Source organism: Ornithorhynchus anatinus, chromosome 1, assembly GCF_004115215.2.
Source record: "Ornithorhynchus anatinus isolate Pmale09 chromosome 1, mOrnAna1.pri.v4, whole genome shotgun sequence".
In the NCBI taxonomy this organism is placed as follows: Eukaryota; Metazoa; Chordata; class Mammalia; order Monotremata; family Ornithorhynchidae; genus Ornithorhynchus; species Ornithorhynchus anatinus.
In genome coordinates, this window is record NC_041728.1 from 21866791 (window position 1) to 21881858 (window position 15068).

General features: G+C 47.1%; 1 long non-coding RNA gene across 1 annotated transcript in view; it reads left to right on the top strand.

Annotated features, from left to right (window-relative positions):
* LOC120638242 overlaps nucleotides 1–9080 on the top strand; it is a 69793-nt gene extending 60713 nt beyond the window's left edge. The window contains exon 3 of the long non-coding RNA XR_005659802.1: nucleotides 9003–9080. This is a non-coding gene — a long non-coding RNA (uncharacterized LOC120638242). The remainder of the gene's footprint in view (nucleotides 1–9002) is intronic.
* The last annotated feature ends 5988 nt before the right edge of the window (nucleotides 9081–15068 follow it).

Consider the following 15068-nt stretch of genomic DNA (forward strand, 5'->3'; position numbering starts at 1 on the left):
TTGTGTACACAAATTAGATCACCATTCAGCCAAACAAATGTGTTTTATGAATGACTTGTTCTCTATGAGACACTGACATAGCCCAGGGGCTTCTGAATTCAAAACCAGTCATTGGAGCCAAGATCGCCTTCGTTTTCATCTAATCGACTTAAACCTGGAGTTCCCTATTCTTTCCCCTCCAGTCATCTCATGTTATATCCAAGGGTAAAAGCCTGCAATTATTTGGAGTAGTCGAAATCGGAATGCTCCAGATAATTAGACCAGCGAGGCTGGTTTGAGTTCATTGACACAAATGCCAGTTTCATTCAAGGTTTGGTATGAGACTCGAGTCACTGAGACAGCTGGGCGACCACAGTGAATTGAACGCTGAGCAGCACCGGAGATCTGGAAATCACAAGGGGTTTGCACTAATCCCCGTAATGTCCATGACATTCTAAAGTCCAGAAGAGGAGAAGCTGGCAAAACTCCAGTGGTTATCATGTCTTGCTTGTTTAGCCCTAATTGAGGCTAGAAATAATTTAGAAACTTAGAAATCAGGGCCCTTTTCCACCTTCTAAAGGTGTGTTTTCCTGGGTCAAATGAGTCTCTGATCATAGAGAAGCAGCATGGCTCAGTGAAAAGGGCACGGGCTTGGAAGTCAGAGTTCATGGGTTTGAATCCCGGCTCTACCACTTGTCAGCTATGTGACTGTGGGCAAGTCACTTAACTTCTCTGTGCCTCAGTTACCTCATCTGTAAAATGGGGATTAAAACTGTGAGCCTCATGAGGGACAACCTGATTACCCCGTATCTACCCCAGTGCTTGGAACAGTGCTCTGCACATAGTAAGTGCTTAACAAATAAAAAAAAGTAGGGGAGTAGACCCCATTGCAGACAAGCACCACAATCTATCAATAGTATCTTTTTATTTATATATTTATTTATAAATATTTATATTAATGCTGGTTTACTTGTCTTGATGTGTATACATCTATAATTTTATTTATTTATTTTGATGTTATTGATGCCTGCCTACTTGTTTCGATGTCCATCTCTCCCCTTATAGGCTGTGAACCCGTTGTGGTCAGAGATTGTCTCTATTTGTTGCTGAATTGTATTTTCCAAGTGCTGAGTACAGTGCTCTGCACACAGTAAGCACTCAATAAATACAACTGAATGAAAAGTAGACCCAGAACTGAGCCTTGAGGAACTCCCACTGTTGGAGGGTGGGAGCCAGAGGAGAAGCCCACAAAAAGAGACTGAGAATGAGTGGCCAGAGAGATAAGAGAATCTAGCACAGCTTCTAATTTGAGTCCTCCAGCTTGTGATGTGGTGGAGTCTCCCATCTTAAATGACAGATTAGCCTCATTTCCTTTGCCACTTCAAAACTGAGAGCCTGCCCAGAGAAATTGATTGGAGCCAGTAGTTTGCTCAGCACCGTTCAGACTTCTCAGTCAGTCAGTCAATTGAATTTACTGAGCACTTACTGTGTGCAGAGCACTGTACTAAGTGCTTGGGAGAGTACAGCATAACAATATAACAGACACATTCCCTGTCCACAAAGAATTTACAGTCTAGAGTCCTACCAGTCCTCACAATCTACAGTCCTGCCGGTCGTAATAATCATCATAATAATTATGGTATTTGTTGAGTGCTTACTATGTGCCAGGCACTGTACTAAGAGCTGGGGTGGAAATAAGCAGAACGGGTAGACACAGTCCCTGTCCAGTGTGGGGCTCATCGTCTCAATCCCCATTTTCCAGATGAGGGAACTGAGGCACAGAAAAGTGAAGTAACTTGCCCAAGGTCACACAGCAAACTAGTGGCAGAGCCGGGATTAGAACCCATGACCTTCCGACTCCCAGGCCCATGCTCATGTTCTGTCCATTACGTCATGCTGCTTCTCATGTTTCCGCTAGGGCATGGAGTGCAACAAGCAAATAGGCGGGCAGAGATGCATCACCTGTGAGATGCACACAGGAATTTTATGTACATGGTTTCACCAGGTGAGCAACCTGGCTCTGGATGGGCGTCTGGGGGTGGTGCCAGGATTACAAATTAGAAACCCCATTAGGTAAGGGTTTGTCACCTCGGACAGATCCCGCCATCCTCGTGTGGTCGGAGGAGCTCCAGCCTGCAGCTGCGGAACACAGCGTGGGCTCCTCCGTCCATCCGTCTGCCTAATCTGCCTGCGCGGTGGGCCCCTGCCACTCAACCTGGATTCCCTAGTTGAGGTCAAGATGAGAAGAGAAAGTCAGGAGGGGCAAATAAGAGGGTGCACTGGAACCCTAAAACCAGTTCCCCGGGCCACGACCATGGCAGCACTTAGCCCTGAAAGTGTCCCCTAGCATTCTTTTCATGGCTTTAGTCAGTGTTCACTATGTACCAAGTCCTGGGCTAAGCGTTGGAGTAGATATCAGAAAATCAGATCAGACCCAGGGAAACTGAGGCCCAAAGAGGTTAAGCCACTTGGCCAAGGTCATCCAGCAGGCCGGTGGCAGAGCTGGGACTAGAACCTGGTTCTCCCGACTCCAGATCTCATGCTCTTCCCAAAAGGCCATAATGCATTTCCAATTTGCTCACCTCAGACACTCAGAAACCTCAATGCCTCCTACCATGGCCTCATCGCTAAAGGATCATTTTGATTGTGGTTGCCATGGCATTTATTTCTACTGAGTACTCCCAAGTTACTTCTAGCCTTTTTCTGGCTTCTGACATGCAAAATGTTGAAGTCACAGTGGATTTCTCAGTACCATAAGAATGAAAAATTATAGCGAAGATCTAAGATATTTCTGTTCATTGCATCCCAGGACAATTAACTCAAGTGGACGTGTTAGCCAGAAGAAATAAAAGACATCAGAAAGAGATGAATACTTAAAAAAGAAATGCTAAATTAGAATGGGGCTACTCCATGTTTTCTATTAGAATTTCAGGATGCAGCAGTTAGAAAAGAAGCCTGACCCAGTGGAAGGAGCTTAGGCCTAGGAGTCAGGGGGCCTGGGATCTAATCCTGTCTAGAATCACTTACCTGCTGTGTGACCTCGGGCAAGTCACTTTACTTCCATACCTCCATTGACTCTTCTGTAAAATGAGGACTAAATACTTGTTAAATTTCCCTCTTAGATTGTGAGCTCCACGTGGGGCAGGGACTCGGTCTGATCTGATTGTCTAGTGCCTAACCTAATGCTTAGCACTGTGTTTGGAATATAGAAAGTGCTTAATGCGTGGCTCAATGGAAAGAGCATGGGCATGGGAGTCAGAGGTCATGGGTTCAAATCCTGGCTCTGCCACTTGTCAGCTGTGTGACTGTGGGCAAATCACTTAACTTCTCTGTGCCTCAGTTACCTCATCTGTAAAATGGGGATGAAGACTGTGAGCCTCATGTGGGACAATCTGATTACCCTTTATCTACCCCAGAGCATAGAACAGTGCTCTGCACATAGTAAGCGCTTAACAAATACCAACATTATTATTATTATTATTATTAATGAATACTATTATTGTTATTATATAGCTGTATTTCTGAACTTTTTGTAATTAGAGAAATCAGTCTCAAATCAGGGCCTATCATCCATTGATCAGGGCAGGCCATAATAAATAATTAAAGTAGAAGTTTGAATTAGAATACTGGTAAAAACTGATTCGGCCACTTTTTGTTCTGGATCTTGAGAGAATTTTCAGGAACCCTCTGCTTCTGCTCCACTGTAAATGGACAAAACAATATGACACTTTATGAAATAACTCACCTTTGTGAGAGAAAACACTTCCAACTGTGCAGCCACTGAGTGCAAATCTTTCTTCAATTCCCTCCCATCTATGTAGTATGGACTGAGATCTACCCCAAGGCATAGGTGTGGTTTTCTCTGAACAAGAATGTTGTGCTTAATGAGAGGAAGAAAATAAGGACTCTTCTAGATTTAACTTTTCCCAAAATCAAAAAGCTAAGAAGCAGAGTTTATAATCCTAAATCAATAGTCAATAGTGTATATTTAGTGCTTATTGTGTGCAGAGAACTCAGACAACTACTGAACACTTAGGAGATTTTAACAGAGTTGGTAGGAGAAACTCACAGAACCTTTCTCTTCCTGGTCCATTTAGTTTTCAAGGCCATCTGGTCACCTACAGTTTTCTCAGTCCTCCAGCTGGGAATCACATTCCCTAGGAGTTCATTCATTCATTCATTCATTCATTCATTCATTCATTCATTCATTCATTCGTGTTTATTGAGCGCTTACTATGTGCAGAGCACTGTACTAAGCTCTTGGAATGTACAAGTCGGCAACAGATAGAGACAGTCCCTGCCCTTTGACGGGCTTACGGTCTAATGGTCTAATCGGGGGAAACAGGCAGACGAGAACAATGGCAATAAATAGAGTCAAGGGGAAGAACATCTCATAAAAACAATGGCAACTAAATAGAATCAGGGTGATGTACATCTCATTAAACAAAGTAAACAAAATAAATAGGGTGATAAAGATATATACAGTTGAGCAGACAGTACAGTGCTGAGGGGGTGGGACAGGAGCGGGAAAGGGGGGAGAAGAGGGTTTAGCTGCGGAGAAGTGAAGGGGGTGTAGAGGGAGCACAGTCACCTCATCAATGGTATTTATTGAGCGCTTACTGTGGGCAGAGCATTGTACTAAACACTTGGGAGAGAACAATAGAACTGAGTTGATAGACACATTCCCTGCCCACATCTCTCCCTCACTCCCTTTCTCTTTTGCTGGAGCACTCAGTGAACTCTCTCCTTTCTCCAGGGGATTTGGGGCCTTCTGGAGGGTGGAGCGCATTTGTTTCTAAACACTTTCTAGAGGATAAGCGCTGGGGTAGGTCTAAAATAATCAGATTGGATGCCATCTCTGGCCCACCCAGGGCTCACAGTCTACAAGGAGGGGAGAGCAGGTATCTTATCCCCATTGTACAGATGAAGAACCGAGGCCCAGAGAGGTTAAGCCGGCCAGGGGCAGAGCTGGGATGAGAGTCCTGAAAAGATAGAAATAAAGAACAAACTGACATTTGCATCCAGGGAAGATTTACGCTTGGCTGAACGCATGCATGAGGATGAGACTCTGATGGAGGACAACAAAAGGCTTTGGAACCTGGAGGTATTCCGTTTGGCTGTCGTAATCCCACCTCCCTGGCTGGTACAGTACCCTGGGCAGATCAAAGGAAAGACTTTGGGCTTTGTTCAGCTGTGATGGGAGCCACTTCAGAAGGAAAGGCCTGCTGGGAAGCAGAATGCCCAAGAGTTGCAAGTAATTTCCTGGCAACAGCTGTCTCCTCTGTGCTGCCCAAGTCTGAGTGAGAGCAGAGGAGAGCAGGGCTGAGGGAACATAAGAAGATCCAAAAAAAAATAAACCCTGCCTCTGCCTGCATTTCTCAGGAGATCTTTTTCCCAGAGGCTGGGAAGATCACTGAAAATGTCAAATGTCACAGAGGGGAATGAGAAAGCCAGGGGATCTAAGATGTATGTGTTGGGTTGGGGTGTGGAGTGAAAGTGTGGGGAGGCACTAGGATTGTGATAGGAAACCAAGCAGTGGGGTAAAATTAGTGAATTTTTTCTATTCCCGGACAGCCTGTGTGGTTAGTGCCAAGAACCTGGCTGTGTGGGCACCTCCTCAGACTGAGGAAGTCCTGGCTTAGATTTTAAATCAGGCAGGGAATGGGGAAATCTGGAGAATCTGGTCCCATTTATTCTCCCACCCCTGCCAGTGGCCTGCTGGATGCCCTGCGGCAAATTGTATAACATCCTCTGGGCCTCAATTTCCTCATCTGTAAAATGGATATAACTGTTCTCCCTGCCTTCATATTATGAGCTCCTTCTGTGTGACAAGGAATCTCAATAGCGTGATTATCTTTTATCTACTCTAGTGTTTCATCCACTGCTTAATCATTCCCATAATAATGATGATATTTCTTAAGTGCTGACTATGTGCCAAGCACTGTCCTAAGCACTGGAGCACTGTTCTAAGCGCTGGCATACCAACTAGGTCCTTATTCTTGTGGGAAATAAGCCTCACTGAATGTCTTTCCCGGGGTGCCCTGACACCCCTCCTTCTCTACTCCACTCCCCCTCCTCAAGGCACTGGCTCAGAAATAGCTTTGAGGTTTGGATTCCGTTTGCTGAGTCACCAGCAGTGTATTGTTTTCTGTAGTTGCCTGGCTGTCTCTAAAGAGGTCTCTGAGCAGGCTCACCCCAGGGAGATCTGGGGGCAGGGGGTGGAGGGAGAGAGGGAGAGAAAGAGAGTGCCCAAACAGCGTCCTTCAGAGTGAATGGATGTGGAGGAGGTTCTGGGAGCTTCTGAGCAATCTCTTTTCAGAGCCCAAGACTGAATTTCATTCTTTTCCCTTCCCTTTCTCCAGATTTCCAGCTCACTTGAATGGACATGTTGGACTTTGGTTTTCACAAGTTCCTCAGTTCCTTCTTGACTCTCTAGCATCACAGTAGGCTGCTGGGGAAATGGCTGGGGCCTTCCCTGGGGGAAGGAAATTCAGACAATCCCTCTTCCCCACCCCTCTGCTCCTGATACACATTTTCAGAAACAAAGGAGTTCTTCCACCCCCACACTTTAACTTTCTGTCATCAAGGGGGAGGAGAAGCAATGTTCCCTAGTGGATAGTGCAAGGACCTGGGAGTCAGAAGGACCTGGGTTCTAAGCTCAGCTCCACCATGACTGTTGTGTGCCCTTGGGCAAGTCACTTAACTTCTCTGGGCCTCAGTTACTTCATCTGTAAAATGGGGATTAAGACTGTGAGCCCCATGGGGGATATGGATTGTGTCCAATCTGATTAGCTAGGCACATAGTAAATGTTTAACAAACACATTTAAAAAAACAAAGAGGTGAGTTGGGTACAAAAAGTTCCTGAGCAAGGAAGCAGCTGACACTGTTAATAATATCCTACAGGATAGGTGGAGGGAGCTTGAAGCTAGAAGCAAAATTCTCCTGCTGCTCAGCCCCCTCTATTTAACCTCCTCAAAATCCTGCCTCCTCCAGGAAGCCATCCCCAATTAGGTCACATCAACCCAACAGCCACCCATAATACTTGTGTTTTATACCCCTTTCTCACCCCTTATGTATGTCTATTCAACCACTTATTCAACTCTGTCAGCCTGATATAGTAGTAAAAATGATCATAATTGTGGTATTTGTTAAATGTTTTCTGTGTGTGAAACACTGTACTGTGTGCTGGAGTAGACTGAGGATAAGCAGGCCAGACACAGTCCCTATTCCACATGGGGAAAGAGTGTGAGAGGAAGAAGGGGTATCCCATTTACATTCAGTGGTATTTATTGAACACTTAATGTGTGCAGAGCTTTGTATATGCTCTTGGGAAAGTTCAATAGGACAGAGTTGGCAGATACATTCCCTGCCCACAGTAAGCTTATGGTCTAGAGAGTTCCGTCATTTACAGATGGGGAAACTGAGGCACAGAGAAGTTAGTTGATTTGTCCAGGGTCACAGAGCAGGCAAGGGGTGAAGCTGGGATTAGAACCCAGGACCTCTGAATCTCCCACCTGTCCTCTTTCCACTAGGCAACACTGCTCCTCATCTGTATTACACCTCTGGCTCCCGCAGTAGTAAATAATATGCATCTGCCTAGCTCTCCCACTACAGTGTAAGTTGCTTGAGGGCAGGGAATATGTGTCTTGCGTCTGTGTATTTAGCCCAATGTTCTGCAGTCAGGTGCTTCATAAATACCATTAATTGATTGATTGTCAGATAGCTGGGTCCCCCAACCCCACCTCTTACCTTGTCCTCTTTTCTTGCTGGAATCTAGGCTATAGGGAGACGAAGCCGAAGCCATTTTCTCTTCCTTCCATTGGTCTGTTGCAGGGGCTTCTCTGGTTCACCTCCCTCCCCAGGTTGAGCGTGGCAGGTCTTTGAGGCTTTCTGAACATCTCTCCCATTGGACTCAAAAGTCTAGGGTGAAAAAGCAACATGGACAGCAGTAATTGCCAATATTCACTCCCCCCCCCCCCCAACCAGGGCAGCAGCCACGATCCTTGGGCCTTTTTCTGAGTGATGTTTAGTGACTCCAGTTGGCCTAAAATCTTTACCACTAAAACTGGGGCTTGGGCAATTTGTCATTCAGGAATCACCTCAGGGGGCTCCGGGGGGGCTGTCTGCTGTGCTCTCTCCGCTGTGTGCATCTCCTTGGTAGAGTACGGGGTTTCCCCAAAGGTCTGAAACTAATTAAAGAGAAGGATTGCCAGCACTTCCCTTGCCGTTACACACTTAAGCTATAAAATTGAGACTCGGCACACAAAGGGCATCTAGTGACGTGGTTTACAGTAAATGCTGTAGCTTGCTGCTTCAAAAAGTAGATGAATGTTCTGTGCAGAGATGGGGGGCAGGGGGGCAGACAGGAGGGATCTGAAGCTCTGCTGCATGGCCCTGGGAGGATGATTTAGGAGATGGGGGACTGCTGGTTCTCTTCCTGGAGGAGGCAACACTGTGCAGAGCATTGGTGCCCTGGCCGAACCCAGCTGTGGGCCCTGGGAGATTTGGCGGGCACACCTGCCTTGGGCAGAAGGTGTCCCAGTTTCACTGTGTTCTAAACTTCCTGGATTGGGTGATGGAAAATGTCTTTCCTTCCATATCTTGTTCCTAACTTGGTCTTGGTATCGTGTTCTGACGATGATTCTGCCCTTAGCCACTTGCCCATGGTTATATGAGGGAAGGCAGGCTGGCTGGAAAGAGTTTTGTGCTAATCTGCAAGATTGGACCACAGGAGTGGATTACCACTAGTCTGAATTGACAGGACCAAACAACTTCATCTTCTTTGTCTCCTTATATTAAGGGTCAAGCTCTGGTCTACATATAATCAGATGACCCCTATCCCACATGGGACTCATAATCGAAGAGGTGGGGAAGACAGGAATCTTATCCTCATTTTACAGATGAAGAAAATGAGGCCCAGAGAGGTTAAATGTCTTGCAGGAGGTCACACACAACAGTCCAGTGGCCAAGCTGAGGTTAGATCTCTGGTCTCCTGACCCAGGTCTTGTGCTTTTTCCTTTAGGTCTTGCTGCCTGTGTGGTGCTGGGCTTTGAAATTCTCAAGTGAGCAGCGGGAGATTCATGCAGCTCTTATTGTGATGGTTTGTATGGTGTTGTTTTTAAGAGTTCAGAATAGCCCAGCTGATCCCCTGTGTGGCTCCTCCTTGCCCTCCTCCTGGACACATTCTGCGTCTTGGGTTGGGGCGGGGGTGCTCTCCTCCCCCTCCCCCCTCTCCCTTCTCCCATCCCCCCCATGGCTGAGTGCTGGTTACCTTCCAAATCCCTAGATCCTCCTCCCACCCCAGTTCAGCAGAGACTACTACAGGCTTGGAGTCAGGCTTTTGGAAGTGAACCCCGCTGGATAGCCTTGCATCTCACTTGCGTTTGCCGGAATTTTTTTTTTTTAAAGATGTTTGTTAAACACTTTTGTGCCAGGCACTGTACTAAGGCCTGGGATAGATAAAAGCTAATCAGAATGATCACAGTCCATGTCCCACAGGGGGCTCACAGTCTTAATCCCCATTTTACAGATGAGGGAATTGAGGCACAGAGTAGGGAAGTGACTTTTGACTTTCCCAAGGTCACGCAGCAATCAAATGGTGGAGCTGGGATTAGAAACTAGCTCCTCTGAGTCCCAGGCCTGTGTTTTATCTACCAGGCTGCAATGTTTCTGGATGAGTTCTTTATTACATCCTAAAGCTGCTTTCCAGACTGGTGGATGTCTTGATACAAGTGACTGTTATTATATTTCTAAAGAATCTTCCAGCTCCTTCTCTCTCCACCTCCCTCTCCATCTTTGTTATTCTTGCTCCTCCCACCTCTCCCTCCCTTCAGCACCTCCCCATTCCTCCCTTCTCCCGTCAGCGTTTTCTGCTTTTAGTGTCAAAAGCCCTTCTGTCTGGCTGATCCTCTGACGGGAATGAGGTACCCTCCTGGGTCTGGGCCCCAAGCCTGGAGACTGTCAGTGGAAGAAAACCACACGGACGTGTCCTGTGAACTGTGAACGGGGCATTGGAGACCGGTGGCCCCTGCAGGGAGTTTCATCTCTCTCGTTTGCCAGCACCGAGCCTGAAAGGAAGATGAGTGGCTAGCAAGGGGCACTGACACAGCAGATCACAATGACTCCCCCGCCCGCGTCCTAGAAACCGAGTGACTCAGCTGCCCGCTCGGAAGCAAGGGCCTTGTAGATCTACGGCAGTGCTTTGTCCAGGCCCCTGGGGCTGGCCGATGGGCTGCCGGGGCAGCAGCCTGGAAACTGTGGGTAGAGGAAGGGGGAGCGTAAGGCAAGGGATGGGCCTCAGTGTCTTCAGCATGGGCGCTGCCCTCTCGGAGGATTTAAACAAGGCCTGTGTCCCTTGCTCCGGGTGGACGTGTCTGCGTTCGTGTGCATGTCACGCTGACGTGTGTCTGAATTCAACTCCCGTTGGTTACCATCTGTAAACTGACAATAGTTTTAGATTTAGAAGCAGCTGGACAGTGTCTGCAGAGGGAGGAAATGAGATAGCAGAGGCTGCCAGGCTGCTCAAAAGCCAGGAGGGCTCCCAGGAGGCCTCTGGAGGGAAAGCAGGGTGGTAGTGAGGCAGTGACCCAGAGTGGAGACACCCTCGGCTTCTCCCCGGCACCTCATTATCAACGGGAGTAGCCCGCGGACAGAACTGCAGTGGGTCCCTCCCTGAGCGCAGAGAGACAGAGGCAGCAGTGACACAGCATCCTTGTTCTCATAGCCCCATCTCTTTCTCGGCTAGGCTGGCTGGGAAGCCTGTGCCTGGCATCGGTTTAACTTCCTCTCTCACTGCTGGTAGTGATGGGGCTGGCGTCCCCCTCTCGATGCCCCCCTTCCCCACCACCTCCAATCCTCCTACACCTCCCCAGTCTCTTAAGGATGCTGGGGAATCACTGTAGGAAGGGAAAGTGCAGACCCGAGTCACCGTGTGCTCCGATTACCCAGAGAGTGAAGTCGGGGGCCCTGGCCGATTCCGGGCAGGGAACGTGTCTGCCAACTCTGAACTCTAGTCTCCCGACCGCTTAGTACAGTGCTCTGAACATAGTAAGTACTCAATAAATAGCACTGATGATGATGATGAAAGGTGGGGCTCCCTCACCAGGCAGAGGGCTCAGCTTCGACTGGTTGGCCTGGCGGGCGGTTTGATTCCTTCGTTACCTGCAGTATCTTCATCGCTGTCAACTGTAGGTGGCCAGGGTGGGTAACAAAGAACACGGACCCAGAAGATATCCCTTGCAGTGCTGTGCCCTCAGTGCCAGCCAGTAGGCCTGGAAAGGGAAGAGAAATTCACTAAGTTAAGCCATCCAGTGCCCTTCCTGTCCCCCTCCCCCTCAGGGCCAGAGCCAACAGTCTGAGCCCTCAATGCCTCTGAAATGGCCTAGGCAAGGAGTCCTACTTCAAAGGCCTCCTCCCACCAAACTGTTCATTCTGGACTAATTTTTCTCTCCCGGGGCCAGGTCCTTCTGCAGAGGCAATTAAATAATTCAGGAAAAAAAAATTTGCCCAGTTTATCCAAGCAATTGTCTCAGTTCTTCACTTTGCCTGAATCAACTTTCCTGGGTTTGAATTTTGTGGGCTTGATATGTCAAGAGTATTTATTAAGCACCTTCTGTATGCAGGACACTGTATTAAGCACTCAGGAGAGTACAGTAGAATTAGGCATCATTCCAGCCTGCATGAGTTTTATGGTCTTGTGGGGAGGTAAACACTAAAATAAAGTACAGGTAAGCAGAAGTAATAGAGTATAAAGATATATACACAAGTGCCATTGAGGTATTGAGAATAATAATTATGGTATTTGTTAAGCACTTTCTACATGCTAGGCACTGTACTAAGTGGATACAAGCAAATCAGTTTGGACACAGTCCCTGTCCAAAATGGGGCACCCCGTCTTAATCTCCATTTTACAGATGAGGTAACTGAGGCATAGAGAAGTTAAATGACTTGCCCAAGGTCACACAGCAGACAAGTGGCAGACCTGGGATTCAAACCCAGGTCCTTCCGACTCCCAGGCTGGAAGAACCACTAGGCCATACTGCTTGAGTATGTAAATGCTGAATTGGCAGTTGGGGATAAAAGGTGGAGAGATGACCGATTAATCAGGCAAGGCCTGCTGGAAAAGATGTGATTTCAGAAGGGCTTTAGAAATGGGTAAAAAGTCATCTATCGGATGTAATGGGAAAGGGAGTTGGTAACATTCATTCAGTCACATTTATTGAGCACTTATTTTGTGCAGAGCACTGTACTAAGGCTTGGGAAAGTATAATACACTAATAGTCAATACCTGCCCACATTGAGCTCGCAGGCCCAGAGGGATGGTGTGAGCACCAGCTCTCAACCCACAGCCCCAGGTTGTGGGGACAAATACTGTCATTTCATCCCTCTAGTGACTGGCATGTCCCAAGTCCTGGCTAGTGGAGACCGCGAAATAGGATAAGGGAGCAGAGGACATGTTGAAGCCAGGAGTTTGAAGATGAAAAGCTGTAGCCTTTGGCTTCTTAAGCCCTGGACCTGAAATCTCCTGAGGGTTGAGGAAAGACAGGAGGTTATTTGCAGAGAGGACTGAGGGGAGTTGAGGAAGAAATGAATAGAGCTTTGTAAATCAGAGTCCTGTCAGACTAATCTAATTCTCCCCTACTCCCCCGCCTCCGGCCACACACACACTGCTGGTAGATGAGCTAGAAAAATTAGGAGGAACATTGTATGGACTTCTCTCTCTCTCTTTTCTCTCTCTTTCTTCCCTCCCCCCACCCCCAATTAGCCTGTTTCTATCCTTTCCTCAGTTCTCCACTCACCAGTCTTCTCTTCCTGACCACTAGGACTCAACCCAGTTGAAACAGCAATGGAGTCCTATTGCCTGGTGGAAGTCCTTTGGGTCACATATCTTGGGAGGGGTGGCAGGGTGGAATGGGAAAAGCTTGGGACCCGATCCAGAAAGGTTAGCGGTGCCTGTGCAGAATTCGCACCCTTCTTCATGCCCCTGTGACCCTTGCAATCGAGGTAACCGGTTCCCAAGCTGGGGCCACCTTTGGCCCAGGGAGAAGAAGCCTAAGACTCATGGTCCTGTCCCTTGTAACACACTTAGCACCCAATGGGATCAACGAGATGAATGGCACCGCTCCCAGGCAAAATACACACTGCTGCTTATTAGGTCTGATCTAAGCTATAGCCTGAATTTAATCTGGAATGGAATAATTTAGAGGTCATTGCAGGGCCTGGTACTTCTTAATATTCAAATCAATAATGTGAATGATGGAGCAGAGAGCTTGTTCTCTGAATGGGACAATCCTGCCAAGTTGGGAACAGTTAATGGCCTATTGGAGTAGATGATTCAAATTCCCGGTGTCCTTGACAAGCTGGACAGGTAAGTCAGGATTAACCTTGGTTGGAGTTTAGGCAGGAAAAATACAGGGAAATTCCCTTTGGAAAAAATGGGGAGATCACCCAAATTCCCTGCAGTGAGTGACACACAAGACATGGCAGAAAACAGATCCACATGCTGAATGTACATTAAAGTGAGGCTTGTTATCACAAACAGGATTGTAGCAAATGGGACATGCTTATGCAACCCCTTTAGGGAGCCCTAACTAGACTCTTGAAATTCACAAGTTGACTTTTGTAGAGATCCTGGAGAAAAGCAATGGAAATGATTCCAGTGCGGGAAATCAAGGTCTCTGCGTAAAGGTTTAAATCCATGCCAGTTTTATAATCGGGAGAAGCAGAGGCTGAGCAGTTCTTCCTCCTTCCTTCAGTCAGTAGTTTTTATTGAATGCTTACAGTATGCAGAGCACTGTGCTAAGACTCTGGCAGGGAAGAATAGACAAAGACACAATCCCTGCCCTCAGGGATCTTAGAATCTAGTGAGGGAGACTGATGTAAAATAGTTCACAACTAGGAGCCAGATTGTTCAAATACTAGAGTTTGCAAAATGTAGAGTTGAAAAAAAGCAGCATGGCCTAGTGAATAGAGCAGGGGCCTGGAAGTTAGAAGGACCTGGGTTCTAATCCTGGCTTTGCCACATGTCAGCTGAGTGAACTTGGGCAAGACATTTAACTTCTAGACTGTGAGCCCATAGTTGGGTAGGGATTATCTCTATTTGTGGCTGAATTGTACTTTCCAAGTGCTTAGTACAGTGATCTACACACAGTAAGCGCTCAGTAAATACAAATGAATGAACTTCTCTTTTCTCGAGTTACCTGGTCTGTAAAATGGGGATTAACACTTTGAGTCCCATGTGGAACATGGACTTGTGTCCAACCTGATTAGCAGTTGTCCTCCAGGCCTGGTGAGGGCTGAGAAAGGTCATCCATATTTTTTAGATGCACACTCTGTGGAGAGCACTGTAGTAGTAGGAGCACTGCTATCTACTGAGCACCCACTAGCTGCAATAAACTGCACAGGAAAATGCATGGGGAGGCAGAATCAGAGTACTGGAGTGGGCAGTGTGGGCATGATAGAGAATTTACAGCTCTCAGTTTCAGCATCTTCAGAGGGAGGTGTGAAAGAAAATACAGATATTGTAACTAAAAAAGCCACTTTTACAAATTAAAAATCTTCAAAGAGGTTTCTGGTGTTGTAGGAAGAATTTAGAATAAACTTGGGGAAGCTCAGGGTGAAGGGAACAGACTGTGCTATGAACATTTACTCATCTGTGCCTGACTTCCCTGGTAGAGTGTAAGATCCTTGAGGACAGGGTTCACATCTTCTATCTCTATTGGCCACTCCCAGACATTTGGTATAGAGCTCTGCATATTCAGCTGGTGCTCAATACATATCACTGATTGATATGAAGTGGAGACAGGTTCGAAGGCACTTCAGACTAGGCCCAACAACTATCAGCTGTGCATGGCTTAGATGTAATCCTGCCTGGGGCAGAAGATTGGAGCTGATAATGGGGGGATGTCCAGTCTGTAGTTATATTATTATCATCAATAGTATTCACTGAGAGCTTACTATGTGCTGAGCACTGTACTAAGCACTTGGGATAGTACAATACAACAGAGTTGGCAGATACATTCCCTGCCCACAACGAGCTTGCAAGAATACTACAGATGCCTAGCTGGCATGCTTTCCCTTTACTACCCCT